This window comes from Sus scrofa, chromosome 3 (assembly GCF_000003025.6).
Source record: "Sus scrofa isolate TJ Tabasco breed Duroc chromosome 3, Sscrofa11.1, whole genome shotgun sequence".
Classification (NCBI taxonomy): domain Eukaryota; kingdom Metazoa; phylum Chordata; class Mammalia; order Artiodactyla; family Suidae; genus Sus; species Sus scrofa.
The window spans coordinates 77739639-77762271 of record NC_010445.4 but is presented as its reverse complement, the minus strand read 5'-3'; the positions used below and the strand labels follow the sequence as shown (position 1 = coordinate 77762271).

The window sequence follows — 22633 nt, the reverse complement described above, 5'->3', positions numbered from 1 at the left end:
TTCCTGATATAGTGGGCCTTATAAGAGAAGTTAATCTGAAGATGAGGGAAATATATGCCAATGCATTATGATGCAATGGATGATGTAAGGCATAAAAGGCCCACAAAAGACACTGGCAGCAGAGCTCCTTTTTTTTTTTTTTTTTTTTTTGTTACTGATTCTCCTCACAATGTTTTTGCTATTTTTACTATTTATGAAAAATCTATATTGATGAATACAGAAGCTGATGTGGGGTCCCTTAGCATTTGTGTATGCTACTGTTCAATTTCTTCCAGAGGAAAGGCTCTTCTTGCCCTAAGGAAGGTAGATGACCCTTGGGGTCACCACACAGGGATGGGTTTGTACCTTTCCTTTTTCTTAGGCTGACAGATCACGAATAGAGCAGAAATGTGGCTTTCTTCTTGAGTGAAATTGACTGCATATATGTTTCTGGAAGGCAAGTATGTAAATGAAAGAAGAAGCCATATATAAAGTTGAAGGATGTTTATTAAACTATTTAAAACTAGTCAGGCCAAGCCTGATCAAAAGGAATCTGTCTGATGTTGAATATGTTTTTCACATTTTTAGGTACTGAGAATCATGTTAAACTTGACCAAGGATGAGTTTTCCTACAGACATGAGGAGCTGGGTGGGATGGATTAGAAGAAAACTAAAGAAATCAATCATTGGTTATGATTTTTACTATTTGTACAATAAAATACAAAACCTCACTTAAAAATTCAGTTCAGCATAAAGAAAATATGTAACAACAATTATTGATTCTTTTTATAATAGAGGAAATCTCTTTACACTACCATTTTTAATATATAGACTACCAAGACCAGAAAAAACATTCTCTTAAAGCACATTAATTTGCAAAAGCCCAAGTTGTTATATAACCCCTTTTGCTGATATTTATTATAACAACAACAACAAAATAAGGGAGAACAAAAGCACAAACCCATCAAATTCCAAGCCATTAAGAGTTGATTTTAGAACTTTTCAAAGAGTATGATTCTGATAAATTTATGCTTTGGTAGATTATGACATCATAGCAATGTTTCCTACACAATCTTAAGTGAGGCAGGTTTTTAACACTGATGAATTAAAAGTGGATGACTTCTGAAAGTTGTGTTAAAAGTACATTCATTTACTGCTGTTTTAAATGTTTTTCTTGAGGTCTATTTCAAATCAGATCCTAACTGCAACAATTGTAATTCTGCTACCATAGTTCTTTCCCTTGTTGTCAAAGGATTTCTGTACCTGAAATTGGAACTAACTTGGAAAATCTAGACTGTTGCCTCAGTTAACATCTGAAAGTCAGAATTTAGCTTCCCTCTAACTGTATTTGTTTGCACTGACCACTAGACAGGAAGAGGTCCTTTTTTCAAACTGTTGTCTGTCTTAGTTTAATGACTTTTTTCTTTTGTTTTTTCTTTTGCCACCAAACATTTTTTTAGGCAAGAAATAGTTTTATTAGGATAGGACGCTTATGAGAGATGCAAGCGGGCAGGCATGGACTCTCTCTAATGACTTTTTTCTAATCAGTCAATCTCAGATAAAACCAGATTCTTCCCATCCAGATGTTCTATACTCTATGTTCTATACTCTATGTTCTATAGTCTATGTTCTATACGCTAGATACCTGAAAAGAAGGAATTCTATTAAATAAAGTTCCTTTTAAGTAATTTCATTCAGCTCAGGCTAAGACTATATAGATGAAAAATACCAATTTTCTTCACATTCAAAATTTATTTCAAAATATTGATGTGTATAGGGGAGAAGAGTATAGTTTTAAAGCCCAGAAAAACAATCCTGTCTTACCCTGAAATTTCTAAAATTTAAGGTAGTTCAAAAAAACATTTATGAGTGCCTACTATGGGTCAGATACTATGCTAGGAGTTATAGATACAAAGACTAAATGAGAGATTCTTCTCTTAAAGGAGTCATTAAAATTAGGGAAAACACTTCTTCCTAGAATTTTTTTTTTCTGAAATTTCCTATTTTAATCATACAATGGTCTTATAAGCAAATAAAGTTATACACAATATACGTCTATGCTTTTAAAACCTAAGTGATCAGATGTGTAAATATACTTTTTAAGTACTGTATACATTCTGCCACCAAACATTTTTTTCCTCTCCCACTGCAGAATATTTCTCAAAAATTTCCTAAAATTTTACATTTTTAACCAGAGTTATAGACTGAGTTGAATGTGATATACACAATGAGTTTTTAAAATTCTTTTTTAACTGTACAACATTTACTTAGAGTATGTTAATGAATGATGTTCTGTATATCCTGATAATCCTTTATAACTTTTATTATTTAACACGTAAAAAAATTAAAGGATAGTTGATTTACAAAGTTATGCCAATTTCTGCTGTACAACAAAGTGACCCAGTCATACATGGATATATTCCTTTTCTGATATTATCTTCCATCATGGTCTATCCCAAGAGATTGGATATAGTTCCCTGCGCTGTATATTAATAGGACCTCATTGCTTACCCATTTCAAATGTTATAGTTTGCATCTACTCACCCCAAACTCCCACTCCATCCCATTAAATTCGTAATTTGCTTCTACTGTTATCTTTGTTTGTCCTAATTATGCCTCCTGCCTTTACTGGAGTTTTATGGTAGAGTATACAATAATATGTCTAAATTTCCACATATATTTTTGAATTTCATTCAGCTTACAATTCTCAGGAAGGATTTCCTCTATTAATTTTCACATGCTAACATTTGTCAAAGCACTGAGTTTTATGTACGTTAACATGATTACTTTTCATAATAGAAATAAACAAGATTCTAATTAACATACTGCTCTTTCTCTTTGAAGGCCCTGACATAGACATGAAATTGCTATTTGGATCTATAATTTTGGAGGGCTTTTTGGGTTCCTTTGGTTTTGTTTTTTACCTTTGACTATATAGGATTTGGTCTATCACTGTGTTTATTAAGCCAAGTATCTACAAGACAAATAGCAAAGCTTCCTATTCATTCCACTAAATCAATTAGGTTATTCATGCATTTATTGAACACTTGCCAAAAAGCCTTTTTTTGGGGTATCAATAAAAAGCAACCTTATAATAAAGGTTTATTTTGTTCTGGGGGGGAAAAAAAGCCAGGGTTCTCAAATTCACTGTGTTACTCTGCAACTCTTGCTTTACTTGCCATCAATATTGTGTAGGTGGAGGAAAGAAACCAAGACATTCAGAACAAAATGTGAAGTCAAGGGAAATTTTTAGATAGCAATAAATTGTGAAAATGACTTAAACTTAGTGTCAGAACAATCTTTTCTGGATAAACATAAATGTAGGCACTTTAATATACCCCTGACATGCAATGAAAAAAATATTAGGCTCAGAATACCATAAATTCAGGTCTTAATGGTTTAATTTAATTTGGGCTCTTTTTCAGATAATTCAATAAACAGCAATTAGAATCATACTTGAATAGGCTTTGTCTAACTGATCTTCTTAAGACTTAAAAAAAGACTTAAATTCTTAATAACTCATGAAATACATATTTTTTGTTATTATGAAAATGTTCTTCAGTAAATATTTAGATTATTTATGAATTTCCTAAAACCACTCATTTAACGTCACACTGTATTGTAGAAGATCCACTTTAAATAAACCATTATATATTTGTAAAATGTACTAATACCTATACAAAAGCCAAGCAAATAACTATATTGCTGATTCTGGAAGATGTGGAATACAGTCTACAATTGCTAATACTGCTGATCATTATACAGTCACAGGAATTTCTTTAATGATTCTAATGTTAGAAGATTAATTTAGCACCTAAGGCAATGTACATATGGTTAAGTTTTTATTCAAAGCAGTGATTACCTACAGAGAAACAATGTAGTTTTTGTTAGAAATGATTCTCAACTGTTACTTATACTAGGAAGAATTATTGCTGTGGCTGAAATAAAAAGCTCCCCATTTGGTATGTCCCAATAGGCTCTGTGATTTCAATTTTTAAGTTTTAAACCATGTGTCTTTTTGGACCCACTGTAATTCAGATTCTTTCCAACTTTTCCCCAAGTATAAAGTGCCACATCTGCCCCGTTCTATGTTACATACAGCACATGCTTGTGACAAAAATGAAACTGAATATATAATAAATGCTCAGTAAACAATAATTGTTTTAATGTTACCACGATTTACCTATAAAAATTTCTGTTTATGTTTCAAGACCCATTTGATACTCCTTTTTCAATCAGGAAGTTTTTCCTCATCCCCTAAACTCTTATCCAGCTTTGCATTATGTATAACCTTGTGCTCTCTCCTATGATAGCTGAAAACTCCTCAAGCCGAAAAACTGTTTTGCTCGTTTTGCAGAACTTAATAATAAAGGAGAAGGTGATGTTAAATATACATTTACATTAGATTCTATGGAGTTCTGATTTTAATTTGGTGAATAAGGAATAAATATTTCTATGGTATCAAGAAATTTAAAAAACTAAAATTTCCTAGAGACTACAGAATGTTAAAGCCTTATGGGGGTGGATTACTCATTTGTATATATATTAATGTAACATAAGAACTAGAAGGAGGTATCTAAATGATTAGAGACTGAAATATAAATATTATTTCCCACTTCATTTCATATTTTTGATGTTAAAAAGCCACAGTAACCCTACAATGGGTATCTTATTTTTTCAGTAAGAATCAAGTTTTCATTTCCAGACTAAAATCCATCATAGAAATCAGTATGTAAAGCCATTTTTAGTGTCCCTATTACCCCTTACTCCTTCCCAGGGCCCTGAGTGTCCAGGAGAGAACCTTTGATTTGATGGTTCTTTATAAATTTGTTGGTCCAAGAGTCCAGTCTGCTTAAGGCATGAAAGAAGTGTTAACCTAGAAAAACATGTTTCTCCATAAAGACACTAGCCTATATCATAAGAACTAGCTAGCAACAAATTGGATTACTATAATAGGAAGGTTGATAATATGGTATTTGTTAAAGTAGCACCAAATTTTAAATTTTTATACATTCTCAAAGCTCTTCAGAAGTGGAAAGTCCTAGCAATTTCTGACATATTGCTTTAAAAACAGTAGTTTGGAAGTGAAATCATACAAATTCCAAATTAGCACTAAATACTAAATTAAAAAATAATAAACTGGTCTTTTCTACTTGAGTGCTAACTCTTAAAATGGAAAAGGTACTATTAAGTCCATCTATTTTCCACTGCCCAGCATTCATCCTTCTGGTAGCATAAGGATATCTTCATTTTCTTTTTTTGAATGGCTGCACCTGTGGCATATGGACGTTCTCAGGCTACCGGCTGAACTGGAGCTGCGGCTTAGCGACCTACGCCATGGCAAAGCAGGCTCTGAACCGCATCTGCAACCTGTAACACAGCTCACAGCAATGCTGGATCCTTAACCCACTGAGTGAGGCCAGGGATCAAACCCACATCCTCACAGACACTAAATTGGGTTCTTAACCCAATGAGCTGTGATGGGAACTCCCTTCGTTTCCTTTTTGTAAATATATAAAGATTATGTGTGTCTAGTGGTGTTGACTACACCCTAAAAACTCAATGGCTAGGTATATGGTTCTCTCCCAGACAATCCGATCTTCACATTCCCTGGGCCTCAAGGGGAGTGGGCCAGTATGAGCCCACGAGATGCAGTGAGACTTTTGCTGAGACTTCTAGAAAAAAGATGGTTAATCTTTCCAGGTACACATGACACTGCAAGGATTGAGGGGCTAAAGGGACTGAAGTTACCTTTTGCTCATGTAGGGCTGGAAAATAAAGCTAACACTGAGTAAGCAGTGCTAAGAAACATAAAGAAACTGAGTCCTGATGACACTATATGAGCCGTGGGTGGAGCCACTCTTGAAGCCACACCTATCCTGGACCAGTTTACACAGGTTATTATTAATCCTCCCTGCACCCTGCCCCCACTTAAGCCAGTTTGAATGGAATTTTCTGTCACAATACTAAGAGTCTTAAATGACATAACAACTATTTTAAGTGTTTCCCTAATAGTAAATACACTAGTAAATAGTCATAGAATTCAATTCCAAAAACAATGTAGAAACAGGCTTGCTCTTGGACAATTGGGTTTTTCAAAGTCCAAACTCCTCGAGAACCACCCCCCCCAAGTCGAAAGGCTATGAAAGACTTTATATCTTGTCTTTATATTGTCTTAATACAAAGTAAAAAAAATTTTTTTTTGCTAAAAAGGAATAAGAATAAAAAATGGAAAAAGAAATAAGTAATTGAGGGTGGACAGGCTGGGAAGCAAACTGTAAATAATAACCAGATATGTTTTATCACTAAAGGCCTAAATGAGAGTCAAAGACTAAAGCTTATAAAATTAAGCAGATTCAACTACATCTAGAATCTAATACAAAGATATCAAAATACTAAAATCAAAATTCCTTTACGAAAAGCAACTGATACAATTAAAATTTAAAGGAAAATTCCTTCAGAAATTGAAACATCTTAGACTTCTGAAAATAGGCAAATCACCGCATAATTTCAAAACTAATAGTTATTCAAAATCATAAAGATTACTGATTTTAAGCATACTATGTGGATACAACATGCTATTGAGATCCCAAGTCATTCTGAAAAGTTTAACCGAAGAGGTTTTAACAGAGTAAGTAAATGACAACAACTAAAGTTACTTAAGAGTAATATAAAATTAGTATTATCACTTTCTAGGGATTTTGGTGACTTAACTGCTAACAACAAAGGGAGAAAAACAAATAGACATGGAGTAAAATGGAATTAAGATGTATATCCTTATATACATATATATACATGCCCTAATCTTATTAAAGGAAAAATTTACCTGCATACTCTAGCTAGATCTTCCATATTTTAAAACACCAGATGTGAGTGCTCAAGTGAATTACAACACTCTTAAGATCACAATGAGACCGTTAATTTAGAGTCTGTGTGCAAAGGATGAATCCTTACCAGATGAGATGAAGTAAGATATGGTGAGTTAAGGGAGTTCTGGAGTCAGACTGTCTATGTTGGCACTGTCATTTAATAGGTACGAGACTTGGACCAGCTGTACCGAGACTCAGTTTCCTCTCCTGTAAACCTAAGATAAATAATAATCTTAACATGAATGCAGTGCTTATCATGTACCAGGTGTTTTTCAAAGACCTTTACATATTAATTTTTTAACTTCTTCATAGGAGATGTTAATGTTCTCAGGAGATAAATAATAGTATCATCTCCGTTTTACAGATGAAGAAACTGAGACTAGATCAGTAAGTTACCTGAGGTCATACAGCTAATAAGTGGGTAGGGCTGGTAGCTGGCATGGGAATCTGAGAAGTCTATGCTTATAAACATTATAATCTATTATTTTTCAACAATATAATATTACCTACCTCAAAGAGCTGTTAAGAAAATGAAAACAAAGTACCTAATACAAAGTAGTAGCTCAATAAAAGTTTACTGTTACAGTACTTCTGACAGTCAATTTCTATTTACTTGAACATTTATAGTGTCAATTATTTAAAAATAATTACTTTAGTATACCAACTATTTCCTGCTAAAGAGAATTCTGGGGGTTAAAATGCTGGAAATTAATTCTTATGAAGGGTAATAAATCACTCTTCAAAAACTTCTACAGTCTGGTGGTACCCTAAGGTTCCCATTAGTTTGACTTTGTCCATGAGAATTTGAGTTACCTTTGAGACATCCACGGGAAGAGTAAGAAACAACTACACAAACAACCCTGGAGCTTGGAATGGAAATATAAACCTAGAAATATTCAACATACAGGGGAAATCACCTAGGAAAAGAGTACAGAGTAAGAAAACTTAAGACTAGGGCTTGAGGAAGTCAAAAATTTAGGATTCTGAAAGGATAGCTGCAGCTCTGAGGGTGATAAAGCACAGGATCAAGATGCTGGTTGGTATATGGTGTCCTGGAAGTGAAGAAGAATTTTTCAAAAAGTAGGAGGTAGTCAGCAATGTCAAATGCTGCTGAGAGAGGTCAGGTAAGATGAATACTGGAAAAGTGCCACTGGATTTAATGACATGGAGATAACAAGTGATCTCCATGGCTATTTCAAAGGAATGGTGGGATTTTATTTTATTTAGAGCATACTTATATCTTTTTATCAAGAATAGCAAGCATTTGAGGTATGTTGTTAATTACATTGATCTCCCTTTTTCCTAACCTCTAGGCTCCATAATGCCCATCCACTGAGGGTGCTACTGGTTAGATATTCCACAATGAGTCTGGTCTAATGGAATTTTCCTGATTATAAATACCACATTAGGTACTAGGGAGACAAGAAAAACCTTGCCCTCAAAAAACTTATGTATTGGGAGTTCCCACTGTGGTGCAGCAGGTTGAGGATCCAGCGTTGTTTCTATAGCGGTATAGGTTCGATCCCCAGCCTGGTGCAGTGGCTTAAAGATCTGGCATTGCTGCAGCTGTGGCATGGGTAGCAGCTGCGGCTCAGATGTCAAATCCCTGGCCTGGGAACTTCCATACGCCGCAGGAGCGGCCAAAAAAAAAAAAAAAAAAAGAAACTTATATAAAACAATTTAATGTCAATGTACTTTAGTAAAAGTAGTGTCGGGGCCACATGGAAGCAAAGAACACTGATCCTGGGTCACTGAGTAGGGTCAAACTGCTTAAGTAAGAACACCTGCTTATACCCTTTCTGGGCAGCTCCTAGGTACCCTATATGCTAGACCTGGAGAACACAAAAGCAATAATCTTTTAGATCTCTGTACCCACACAGCTCATGGTTTAGTGAAATGTGCCCCAATGTTAAAAAGAGAAATTCTAATATAAGTGCTATATCATTTTTTTTTTTCTTTGTATGGCTGCACCTGTGGTATATGGAGATTCCCTGGCTAGGGGGTGAATCAGAGCCACAGCTTCAGGCCTACACCACAGCCACAGAAATGCTGTCATAGGATGCAAGCCGCATCTGTGACCTACGCCGCATCTTGCAGCAATGCCAGATCCTTAACCCACTAAGTGAGGCCAAGGATCAAACCTACATTCTCATGGACACTATGCAGGGTTCTTTAACTGCTGAGCCACAACAGGAACTCCCTGTAACAGACATTTTAACCAAATGTTAACCAAATGACAGCAAAAAGGCCACGACCTAAACATGGAGAAATGGGAGAACATTCTATGGAAGAATAATTTCCAAAGATGGGCTCTGAAGGATGAAAAGGCCCCAGCCAGAGACATTTATTCCAGGTAAAAAGAAAAACATATACAAAGGTTCAAAAGGATTTCATCATGGCTTAAACAGTAATGAAGGGAAGCTCAGGGAGAAGCTAGAGAGGTAGTTAGGATCAACTATTTAAGCATTTTATAAACCAAGAGAGAACTGATATATCTATGTTTTTTTCAGGTTCTCTAACAAAAGAAATGCATGATCTTTCCCTTTCTCCAGCCTGTCCTATTCCTAATCTTTTACCTTCATTAAGCGGCACCACTATGAGCCCAGTAATTGCTCAATTAGAAACCTGGAAGTCCTTAATGCCTTCTCTCTCACCCTCTGGATCCTGTTCATCCCCATGACCTATCACTTCACTTCTAAGTGACCCACCTCAGGGTCTCTGCCCCCACTGGAACAATACAGTCTGCCTTCTCACTCTTGAGACAGCAGCTTAAGAGCTGATTCCTCAGAAAGCTTTCTCTGACCACCTAATATTATACAAGTGCCCCCATTAGTGTCTCTCACAGCACTGTTGTTTTTGTGTTTACTCGTACATTTGTTTTTAGTATCTGTCTCTCTCCCTAGGCTGTGATTTTCATTAGGAATTAAGTGTCCCATTCTGTTCTCTCACCATATACTCAATGCTTGCAGTGCCTTCCATCTAGTAGGCATTCAAGAAACAATGATTTTAGAAAAAGGATTTTTAGGAAAATAACTTTGAAAGCAGTATGGAGGATATGTTGGAGGAGGAGGATGTGAGGAGCATGAGGAGACTGGAAACAGCAAGATCAGATAAAAGCAATCCAGGTGAAAGTGGATGAGGAGCTGACCTAAGGGTAGAAGTGAGGATAGAGGAAAAGTAGTACTTGAGGAGCTGGGTGGAACTGACAGGTTCTTGGCCTCGGCAGGTAGAGAGTGAAACATTAACTTCCATCAGGATTGAAGGAGGAGGAACACATATGGAAAGAAGAAAGGGATCTTTTTAACTGTAGTAAATTCGAAGAATTTGGATTAATATGTCTGGTAGGCAGCTGAAAATTTAAATGTGCCACACAGCAAGGAAGGCCCTGGCCAGGGAACAATACTGCCCTCTCCCTTTTCTCCTCTACAAAACCAAATCAGGATGCTGATAAGAGTAATAAAAATAGCTTCCAAATTTTGAGTATCTACTTTATGCTCCACACAGTGCTGAGGGCTTTATATAGTATTTCTATTCCTTTCAACAACCCTACTTGAAAGGTAGTCAAAGCTTCCAAAGGTTAAGTAAACTGAGTCAACTGCCTGAGGCAGTAAGGCTGCTAATTAGCAGGGGAGGGAATTGAATCCAGTTTTCTTCACATCCAAGACTCTTAACTTGAATGACCACCTATGTAGTTAGTTCTGGAAAAGGAAAAACAGCAAAAGTAAAGAAGTGGTCAGACTGAGAAAAAAATGGAATGAAGCTAGGAAGAAGCTTCAGAAAGAACAAGCTTAATGAAACTTGATGTGAAACAGCTAGAGAGAAAGACATGGCATTAAGATGTTAAGGACCCAGCCAGAAGGAGCCCCATACCAACACAAGACTTTTATAAAGCAAAGTATGGGCCATGGCATACAGCAGTGGCACACCTGGGAGCTTGTTAAAAATGCAAAAATCTCAAGGCCCATCCAGACTTTCTGAATCAGAATAATCATCTTAACATTACCCCCAGATAATTCCCAAGCATTAACATCTGAGAAGCAGTGGTCTGTTACCGCTACACAGATGAAGACACTAACTAGGTTAAAAACCAATTCACAGAGCTAGAACTCAGGCCTGTTATCTCTCAGTTTAGTATTTGTTCTGCTTCATTCTGTGTCCTTCAAACAGAAACGACATCACTCTGAACCTCAGGTTTTTACCAGAGAAACATTTAGGAGTTGAAATGAGTTAATCAAGTTATCACCAACCATTCTGACTTGTTTTCCCTCCATTTGGAATTTTAAGTGCCCCCATGAATTTTCTCCCATCACCTGTTCTTAACATCACAACACATCCTAGTCCATCCGAGCTGCTCTAACAGAATACCACAGACTGGATGGCTTATCAACAACAGAGACTTATTTCTCACAGTTCCAGAGACTGGGAAGTCCAAGATCAAGGCATTGGAAGATGTGGTGTCAGACGAGGGCTCACCTCCTGATTCATAGAAGCCTTTTTGCTGCGCCCTCACATGACAGAAGGAGTGAAAGATCTCTCTGAGGTCCTTTATAAGGTCACTGATTTCATTCAAGAGGGCTCTGTCCTCATGACCTAATTACTCCCCCAAACTCTACCTCTAAATGCCACATTAGGGATGAGGTTTCAACACATGAATTTTGAGGGACATAAACATTCAGTCTGTTGTACTACGTGAAATAAAAACATGCATTCCCGGACTATAAAGAATTCTTAAGTTTATAAAGTAAGTTTCAACCCTGAACAGTCATGTGAAAAGACAGTAAAGACTCAAAAAGAAAAGAGAAACTTCCCACAGGTAAATCATTCAAAGTCATGGAAACTTGGAGCTGGAAGAGACCTTGTAAGGTTGAGATGAAAGACTGCGTCTAGAATGCCAACCATACCGGTGCTGACAGCGCTAACCCCAAACCAGCTTTAGACAGCTTAACCTGCCATGGGTTGGTTCCAAAGAGGGCTCTCATAGAGTTGCTAACCTTCCTTGTAAAGAAAAGGAAACTAAGGTTTGGAGAGGTTAAGTGAAATATATGAGCTACATCCTAAACAAATGGACAAGATTTCTACGTCTCCTGACTTTTCGTATAGTGGTTTTTATCCTGCTTTTCCTTTATGATATATCCATTCAATAATAATTTAAAATCCTTCTCGTGTAATAAATAACAATTTTAAAATCAATTAAAATTTAACTGGGAATAAACAAGTCCTCAGAATTTACAAGTCCTAGAATAAAAAGACTTACTGTAAATACATTCAAAGATTTAAACGAAGCCCACAACCTCTAAGTTGTATCACTGTGATCAATGTGAATGATCTCTGACTCTGATTGTTTTCTGACAATTATACTGCATGGTGAATTTTTCCATGCGATAATTCTTCTTTAGAGTTTAGCCATGATGACTCAGGGCACAGAGATGCTATGAAGGAGCTTTCAATTCAAGAAGTAGGAGGAGAATGAGGGGGCATACTGAATCATTAATAGCCTACTCAATTTTGAAACCCAGCAAATCCTTTTTGGAAGTGATTTTAAAGACAGCTCCAGGAAGCAAATTCTGGCTAGAGCCCTAAAAGACCTCTTAAAGGACTGAACTATATGCAGATAAAGCTGGTGTGCCCTTTCTTAAAAAGACACCATCAAGAAGCTTCTGCAAAATGGGATTTTCTTGTTAAGTTAGTGTCAGTAATAAATTTTTTTTAAAAGTCTGGCATCACTGAAGTCACAGATCCGCTGTATGGTGAACAGTTTTAAGAGTCTACCTCAAAATTCACAGCTCTTTCAGTGAACTGATAGGACTAATTCAGAGACTAAATCATCCATTTTAAATGGAAATTACAGTAAAGCAATAAGTAAATTTAAAAAGCTTTCATATACATAAAGTCTGTCTATAAGACTGTGCTTTCTAATTAGAAGCAGCCAGTACTTTATAACAGACACACATTTCACACATTTTCTCATGAATAATAAACTTAACTAGTTTTGTAATTTAGATGTTTTGGTCCTTTGGTAAATTTAAAGTATGGTAGTGAGAGACAATTTGAAGAAAATTCCATTATGTTAACTGTAGTCTAGAATTAAAGAAAATCAGCTTCTACTGTTTCTAGCACATGCAGTTCATGAGATCTGGCGTAAACCCAGAGGAACATGAAGTACTGTGGATAATATCTGCCAAGAACCAGGAGCACAACCCTAAGGTTTTGAAGAACCACACACCTCCAATTGTTTTCATTTATTGGTAAAAAATAAAATTAAACTCAATGGTGATGATTAAGCCAACTGATATGTTGAACACCATGACCAGCAAAAAATCAGGGCCAGTAACCTCATAATTAATTCCATGGAAAGAAGGAAAGTTATAAATGACTTCACCACTTCACTGATCTTTTTTAGCCTTTCCTCTTGCCTGTCAAAAAGCAGCTCCAGAGAAGTCTAGACACAGTTCTTCCCCAAGGCCATTTATGATCAACTATTACTACAGTGATGATGAAGTCCCTGATCGTTTGACATTTTCAGAGAAGACAACAATATACACCAAGAGCTGAAAATAGTTTCTGAAATTCCACTAGGCTAGCTTAGGTACAGGTATTGGATAGAAGGAGGATTAACTTTTGAGGCTTTCAAATCAATGAGTTTATTACTATTTCCTTCAAAAAATATTTTATCCTATAGGTCAGTTATCTCTAGTGTCTAGCTGATGGAATCTCTCTCCACCAGAACACACACTATAAAAAGGACAAGAAAAGATAAAAAGAAGCCAAATAGGTAAACCACAAATAGGAAAAATATTATATTTGGCATCTACATGACAGTTCTTTTAGGCCTTTAATTCATTCCAAGCCCACTTTATAAATATAAAAAAAAGGCAGACAAATGCAGAAAACACTGTGGAAGAGCAATGGGCACTACTAAAGGAAGATATAAACAGAGCCAGCGGCAGAGTGATAGATGAGAGTAAGAGAGAGAAGAGAAGTAAGGATGTGGAATATGAGTATTCACAATGCATAAGATGAAAGCAATAACCTGGAACCTGATGCTGCAAACATCTACAGAGTTATGTTATTAATAGACCGAACTTCCAAATAATTCTTAACTGTTGTTCATCATCATCATTAGTTCCAAAACAAAGTAAAGGCTCTATTATGGTCATAATGTTTAAATCAACATGAAATATAAGATGTCCCTTTTGCAGAGCAAACTTTTTTATTGAAATGGGAACTGCATTATCATTACTATTCTCTACTTCATTTATAAGTTTGAGTCTTAGCTCGTTAAAAGTCATAGACACTTAAGTAGATCCAAGTTACAAGAAATATTTATCCATGGCCATGTTTACAATTTTGTGGAAGCCAATTTTTTTCTCTCCTTCCTTTTCTTGCTCCTTCTCCTCTCCCTTTTTCTCTTCCTCCACCATCATAAGTTATTTATTCCACAAAAATAGTCAGGTTGATAATCTTACCACCAAATCAAAAGATTGAAAGCTATTTCTAAAATGAGCCACACATCAGTGTAGTCACCAGCTCAGAATTTCAAAGCCCTTTCTGAAAAACTACCACTTTTATTTTACAGTGGAATCAAAGATAGCTTGTTAAAGACTTTCAGAGCTAGTGGAAAGCCCAGAAATTAAACATGGGCTCTGTGTTCCATGCTAATAGGTTAGTGTTTAAGACACATTAAACAATCCAGCCTAGCAGCTCAATCCTCAATCCTTCATATACCAATCCTTCATTTGCAGTGTATGAAGAAAGGGGCTGGCTGGTTGGCTATATCCATCTATCTATCTATCTACCCAACCATCCATCCACCAAAGGGACAAAAACTCTGAGTAAATTAAAGAACTAGATTCCTAACACTTTTCTGAATAATGCTTAAAATAGGAAGCTTTGTTAAAGTATTCCTTTTACAGTTATATACTCATATGCTTAGTGGTCACTCCTAAAGTGTATTACATAATAAAATTTCACAAATTCTACCTAATCCCATTAAATTCTGCATATTATTGGTTAAATATTATGCCCTTCCATTATGTATAATTAACTAGAAAAAGTATGTTTTCTTTATTCAACGTTATCAGTAAAGTAAAAATCATTGAAATAAGTTTAGTTTCCCAGGTTGGAAAACTTATTCTTACAAAAAATGAACTAGTATAAAATCATTTAAAACTAGTAACTTCTACATGTATATCATCCTATAAGTAGAAGATTAAAAAAAAATTCTTATTTATGGAGGATTTTTTCTGGGGGGACTTTCCAATATTTGGAGGATGAGGTCTGATTTTTCTATCAGTTTAATAAAGATTTAAAAAGAGTTATTTATGGGAAATCAGCATGTTCTTGAAACAACTACTGAGAAATGAGGCGTGAATACAAGAAGATTTGAAATTCAGATTCCTAACACTAAATGTGTGCTAGTCTTTCAGTTCCCAAGTGTATGCCATAGCAACAAGAAAGTTATACAATTTCATTACATTATAAATACCATACATTCAGTCTTGAACAGATGATACAAACGAAACTTATCAGCAATGACTGCTTTGAATATTTAAGTATCAAGAAATACGCATGGTCTGGTATGAATGTGTGTTTTAATGCACCAATTTAAATATCCCAGTGAGTACAGTCTCTTTCATATGAGTCACTCTCACAGATTATATCCTTATTCTAAATGATGCTACAATTGTCCAGAACATTATTAAAACTCTTTTTTAGTCTATGGGTGGATCTGATTTTAGAAAGAGAGTAATGGCCTTCTCAGAGCAGATGTGATATTTACAAATAGCCTGAAGTTACTTCCTATTTTATTTATCAAAATTCTTTGAGTCCTATCTGATTAATAAAAGGACATACCATGTGGCTAATACCCCCCTTTTTTTCTTAAAGTCAAGGAGTAAATAGAAAGCAATGAGCCATTTTCATGCACGGCTCTTAAACTGGCTTAGAAGGCAATTTAAAAAGAAAAGTTTCAAAAATATTTTGAGTAATGTTAATATTGCTGCAATAAGTGTAGAGCTTCCAGGATGACTTATTTATTTCAGGGAAGTGTACAAAGTAAACATCCTTACTTTAAAAGAAGGATGGACAACCAGGTCCTGTATAATCAGGTCTCCTCTACCCTCCCTTTATCTGACTATCCCCTACTAGTCTCTCTCACTCTAACCCAGATGCACTGGTTTTCTTAGTTTCCTGCGTTCCAATCATGCTCCAATCTCAGGGCCACTTGTTCCCTCCGCCTGTAATGTCCTGCCCTGAAGATTACCTGTAAGGCTCAGTCCCTCACCTCCTTCAGGTCTTAAAACATGTACACTTTCTTGGTAAGGTCTTTTCTGCATCCTCCTGCCATCCCATACTCAAAACCCACATATTCCCTCTTCTCCTTCTCTGCTTCATTTGTGTGTGTATGTAAAACTGTTAATTATGGAAATTCTCAAACACAAAAGTAGAGAGAATATAAGAAATTTCATGTATCCATTATCTAGTTTCAACAATTTTCAATATATGGCCAATACTGTTTCATCTATGCTTCTCTCCCCTCCACACTTAAAATAGTAAAAATCAGATATATTTTAATTCATAAATACATTATATTTCCAAAGGTAGGGACTCTCCTTTAAAAACCGTAATACATTATCACGCCCTAAAAAATTAACAATTCCTTTTCATTAAATATCCTGTCAATGTGTAAATTTCCCCATTTTGGGGGGAGGGGTGTCTTTTTAGGGCCGCACGGAAGCATATGGAAGTTCCCAGGCTAGGGGTTGAATTGGAGGTGTAGCTGCTGGCCTACACCACAGCCACAGCAATGCCAGATCTGAGCCGAGTCTGCAACCTGTACCACAGCTCATGGCAATGCTGGATCCTTAACTCACTGAGCAAGGCCAGGGATCAAAATGCATCTTCATGGATACTAGTTGAGTTCATTACCACTGAGCCACAATGGGAATTCCCAAATTTCCCCAATTTTTCATCAATGTCTTTTTACAGTTAGTTTGCTCAAAATAGGATCTAAGGTCCAAATAATGTATTTGATGGCTATGCCCCTTTAGTTGCTTTTAATCTTATATTCTCTCTCCCTCTCTTACAACTGGCTATTTATTTCTTAAAGAAATCAGGTCATTTATCATTAAAACACAAAACATTTTACTTCATTTTATTGTCTCTGTTATTAGCATGTAGCTACCATAAAGGCAGAGATTCTAATGTGTGTGATATCAGCATCTAGACCAGTACCTGACACATAAAGGCATCCAATAAATACTGAGTTTCTGGCATTCATGCCAAAAACCCACTGCCCACCTAACAGCAGAAACTGCTAATCACAGTACTCTTTCCTGTTGAGTCTCAACCAGGACTCCCAGTTTTCCAAACGTAAACACTCCAGGCAGTCACTACCGGGCAATCAATCTGATTTGGTCCCCAAGACGAAATTTATTGGCTATATCCTTGCTTTAGCCCCTTTCAAAGCAAGTATACTTCCATCGCCAAAATAGATTCAATGTACCTTGTATGTTGAAATTTTAAGTTTAGCATACTAAGTTACTATTTCTTGTCAAGTAGGTGTAAGTCTTTTCTAGCTTATTTTAGACAATTTAGGAGACCAAGCAAATTGTAGCCAAAAAAATAGAAAATGCAGAAAATAGTGGGAAACTGGGGGTACTGAATATTTTCAGAACTAGCAACATCCCAAGAAGTTCATTATAAAAATTCAGCAACAAATTCTTTGAAAAGGAAGTAAATTACATGTGTACTTAATTTAAAAACCTTTTATTCCAACCTACATGATGGTCAAGATTAACTGGGAAATGACAAATGTCAAGATTTTCCCATTTACAGGCACTAGCAACATTATTTTTTTTTTCCTGTAAATGGTATATTGAAGTGTAAAAAAGTAATATGGAGTGGTACAAGTAGTACTAAGTAGAACTCTATTTCTCTGAAATGAGTTTATTGTGGTGAAAAAAATTCCAAAACATCATGTGCAACATGCTGAAAAAATAATCAGGTCTTCTTGAGCTTATTTACAATTCAGTTCTCTTAAATTACCAGATGAAGTTCTTTTCCTCTAAGTTTATTTCAGAAGGATGCTATACTAATTGAAGGGCTCCAATCAGATGTTCATGTTTCAATAACTTTTATTTAAAAAGAAAAAAAAAATCAGAAATTCCCTGACATTCATTTAGGAAATCTTGTGCTTTCTCTTTATTATATGCAAATCCATTGGGCAAAAACAATCAAATTAGTGTAGGACCTACTAAGGGCAATTATGTTCAACCTTTGGAAAGAATAATTATTAGAAGTGATCTTTCAAAAGAACATAAGAACTAGTAGTCCAATTTGAAATTATATCTCGTTCTTTCAGTGTCCAATATTTCTTGTTTTGAGGTTCCCACACATTAGTGTGGGGAAAATGTTCTTGGCAGAGGTCAAACTTAAAACTAAGACAAATATTAAACTACCACATGTGTTTAAAAAAAAAATGCTCCAACAATCCAAATCCCTTGAAAGAATGATTTCTATTTACTTTTCCTGTGTGATATATTTAGAGGGAATCTGGAAAAGATGGCTGGAGATCTATAAACAGAAAGTGCTAAGTGGAATTCACTGTTTATAGACTTTAGCTAGAATTGTGTCCCTTATATAATGTTGCCAGGAATCTGTAGTATTGTACTCTTTAAAAGCATCTTCCTCAGGTTCCTTTCAGTTTACTGGTTTTCTCCCTTCTTTCTACTGGCTTTTACATTTGTTTTATTCTCCTCACTTAAAAGACACTGATATAACCTTATGGAATAACATGATTTTTCCAAAGAAACTCCTAGAACCATCTCTCAGTGCCATCATGCACTTGTCATTATATTTCCATACACACAGTTAAAACAGATGTAATAAAGTAATCCACATAAGCATTTCCGATTTAATAAAAATGAGAACTGATGTGCCATGATAAGATGTATTTATGTGAGAATGTTGGAAAAATAGTTTCCTACATTTAAAATCCTACAACTTAAAATCTTTATCAGCTACACATGCTGATAACTGTCTGAAAACAATTGTTCACAAAGCAGGACTACTATAGTTCTTATTCTGACCTACTGGACAACCGCAATAAGGCATATTCTGAATTGACAGAGTGCTTCACATACAAGAAACATTTTGACAACCTGCAAGGAAGCTGAAACAAAGTCAGATGGAAACAGACTTAGGACCTCCACTTGAAACTTGGCTCAAGAACATTCAACAGCACTAGACTCAGTTTCCTGCCCTGTACTTTTCAGTCATTTCCTTTAAGGGTCCCTAAGAAACCAGGAAACCTGCAATTCTAGCCTCTGACAGTCCACACTAACTTCCGCCTTTGGACTCCAGTGACTGAATAAAGACATTGTGTTAGTAGCTTCCTTAAAATACAAATGTCTGGTAAATCTGGCTTGTAAATGCTACAGGAAAAGTTCAACATAACCAACTGTAAGGTGACTTAAATGAAAATTTTAAGGAGAGCACAGACTTTTGCCCCTTTCCCCTCAAATCTACCACTAAAGCACAATTCCCAGCTCATTTTTTTTTCAAGTCAATAACTACTATTATTACATTACAGCACTTCCATAACACTAATAAAAACCTAGGTAACAAGTTTTCTCTTTAAAAGTCTTAAATTTATTAGATGAAGCATTATAACCACTTCACTACATGCATCTTTCCATACATACCCTTAACTATTTTTCAACTGCTTGTTTTAAACTTAAGATTTCTTTCAACATACTATAGAAAGAGGACTTTCAACATACTATAGAAAGAGGTCAGGTTAGAGGACAGGTTATCAAAATAAACATCTTTCCCTTTACTGATGGAACCACCAGAGTCTAAAATCTGGGGGCAACTATAAAATACGAAATTAAATTCAGGAGAATTTAGGATAAGAGAAAGTACTGTTACTCCAATTCTGACAATTAGTCACCTCAGGAAATAACTAACTAGTAGTGATGATGCTTGATTTAAAATTTTGGTACCTTCCAGTCTGGATCAATTATCAAAATAAACAAACTTGTTCTCAGCATTAAGTATTTTCTTCTAGAAGAGGATGTTAGTGTGAATAAAAAACATAAAAATGCATATGCTTTATTTGTACAAGAAAGACAATGTTTTGAGAGCTGTAAATCTGATCACCCTGAAAAAACATTTTGTTGGTTATAAAGAAAAGGTCATAAACGGAAACAGAAGAGCTTAAGAAACTGAACCTTCTCCACAACTCAAAAATTTACATTCACACTACTAGGCAAACTAAAAAAAAAAAGCAAAACAAACAAACAAAAAAACAGCAAACAAAAAACCTCTTACGGTTCTCCTCAATTACAAAAGAAATACATATTCAAGTAGAAAAAGACAAAGCCAGTTGTGAAACAAAAGATCAGCTGCTATGCAAACAAAATAGCATTTTGTAGAATAAGAGAAGTACACAGCCTTTGAACCAAAACAAATAGATGACCTTTTCTTACACTTAAAGCTTCTGGTTCTTTGTACAACCAGTACCTTATGGATAAGGTGCTCACTCAATTTGATGACTAAACGATGGGAAGGCTGTTGGTGCTATTAAAACCAAGACACAGTTCCTTGTGTGTTGTGACTAAATCTGTTAAACCTACATTAAAAAAAATCTCTGCCCTCCCACCCCCATGATTGCTGTCTTGCCTACCCGCAGGTACAAAAATAAAAGCAGATGGGTGAGATGAGTTTATGGTGTACAGTATTCTTTCTCCCCATTCGTAGCATTTTTCAAGAGTCCTTTGAGGTTTTAAGATTCAAAACATCGTGTAAGAAGAGTTATTGTTTCAACTACCTAACAATTACCCAGACTTCTTTTAGACTTCGGTTAACCTGTAAGTAAAATGAGTATCTTCAACTTTTCCATAGGGCACTGAAGAACCAGTTCTTACTCATAAATGCTTTCAGGTCCTCAGACACCAGGCGTGGTGGAAGATCAAGGGTATCCATCAATTAGCGAGCTCTTCCGGACCTCAGTTTACCCACTTACGGAAACCGGGGCATTAACTTTGTTTCGTAGGGGCCCCGGAGGTGTAACTAATTGGTGTTTTTAAGTGCTCTGAGATCCACAGATGAAAGGAAACGCGAGGGACAAGCAGTGATGATGACAATAATCATGACAATAAACAAAATGACTAACTTGGAAGTCTGTGTTATGTAAAGAAGGAAAAAGAAGTTATCAGATTCGTACAAACAAAAGAAAAGCCCTCCGCCCCCCTTTGTTTCTCTTTCAATTCTACCTCGTTCCCCGCCCCCGCGAAGCTCCCCTCCCTCAGCTGGTGGCCCGGCGCGGGGCGCGGGGCTCGGACTTGGCCGCCGCGCGCCCGTTCCTGGGCGGAGGGGGAGGGCGCGTCGGGCCGGCTCCTGACAAAGGCGCTTCCTCCTGCGAAGGCGCGGGATGAGGGCGCCGCAAACTCCGCTTCGGCGCGGGGGCGCGCAGGCGGGCGGGGAAAGCTGGCCGCCTAAACCCGGCCGTCCGCCCCGGGAAGCCGCCGAGGAAGTTGCGCGCCCGCCTGGCCCGCACCCCTCGCCCGCTCCGTGTCGACCCCTCCCGCGGCGTGCCGCGGCCACACTCACCGGACAATTGCTGGTGGCCGGAATCCCAGCACGGCCCCGAGACCCGGGGCGAGGGGGTGAAGTGTGCGTGCGCGGGGAGCGCGAGCAGACAGCCCGGCGTTCCGCCGCCGCCTTCCGCGCCAGCCGGCCGAGCCCGGCGAGGGGAAGTTGGCCGCGGAGCTGAGCGCTGACGAGCCGCGGGCGGAGGGAGAGCCGCGGGGCCCGCTTTGTGATGCGCTCCCGGAGGGCTCGAGGCAAACCCGAACGCGCGGCTCGGCTAGTGCTGCTGCTGGAGGCGGCAGCGGCGGCGCCCCCCGACGGTCCCTCCGCCTCACTCCGCCTCTGGGTCACTGACACACACTCAGAGGGAGGGGAGGGGACTAGCTGGAAGGCGGGGCCGGAGGGAGGGGACGGGGCAGGGCCATAGAGGGAGGCGGTGCCGCGGCGCCGAGCGGTCTCTTGGGAGTTGTAGTTCTCTGACTGAAGAAAAAGGGGTACATTGTTGAGGACGAGTCCCTGCTCGCTCCGCACTGCGCATGCTCGGGAGGGAGAGGGTCGGCCCCACTGTTACTATGGTCACAGACATACTGAGGAAGGGAACGTGTTCAGCGCGGCTGCTGGCTGAACAAGGCCCTCCTTGTGTTATGGTGCTGTTAAGGATCCTACTTTTAGCTGGTCCTTCTTACTTCGCTCCACCCCCAATTTCCTAACCTCACCACTCACAAGTGCTCAGTGAAATCTGACTTCTTCATATTTTGGTCTTCCCTGCTGCTTAATTTTATGCCATAAATGCCGAATCACAACCATTTCCCTTCCCTCAAGGGAGCCCTCCCTGCCTTAAATTCAAGGGTTTTTTCCGTTTATTTTTTTAACCTAAGACTTGTAGAAACGTAGTTGCTTCCAATAACTTTACAATTAAGTTATAAAACTGCTAGGAACAAATCCATTGTCAGATTCCCATAGTTAATTTCTTCGCTCAAGTCACATCTAACTGGCTTCTTTAAGGCCAGCAAAGGTAGAGCTCAGGATCAAGATCGCTATATCTTACTTGATCGGTGCAAAGTAATCAAACGTTTAAATTTTAAGGCCTAGAATTTTTAAGAAATAAGAATTTCATAAAGTATAAGTTCAAAAGATAAGTGAAAAGTTGAAAATTGTTTACTGTATATACATTGGCAACTTTCAATTAGCAA

The 22633-nt window shown here is 37.3% G+C and overlaps 1 protein-coding gene across 2 annotated transcripts in view; it reads right to left on the bottom strand.

Moving 5' to 3' along the window:
• The window catches only part of PELI1 (pellino E3 ubiquitin protein ligase 1), a 56452-nt gene extending 34640 nt beyond the window's left edge, over positions 1-21812 (bottom strand). The window contains exons 1-2 of one of the 2 annotated variants that reach the window (XM_021087456.1): positions 21462-21800; positions 6934-7063 (exon numbers count right to left, since the gene is read on the bottom strand). The gene's annotated coding sequence lies outside the window, so the exon portion shown is untranslated. Of the gene's footprint in view, positions 1-6933; positions 7064-21461 lie in introns of both variants that reach the window. The other variant, XM_021087454.1, reaches the window with a different exon arrangement.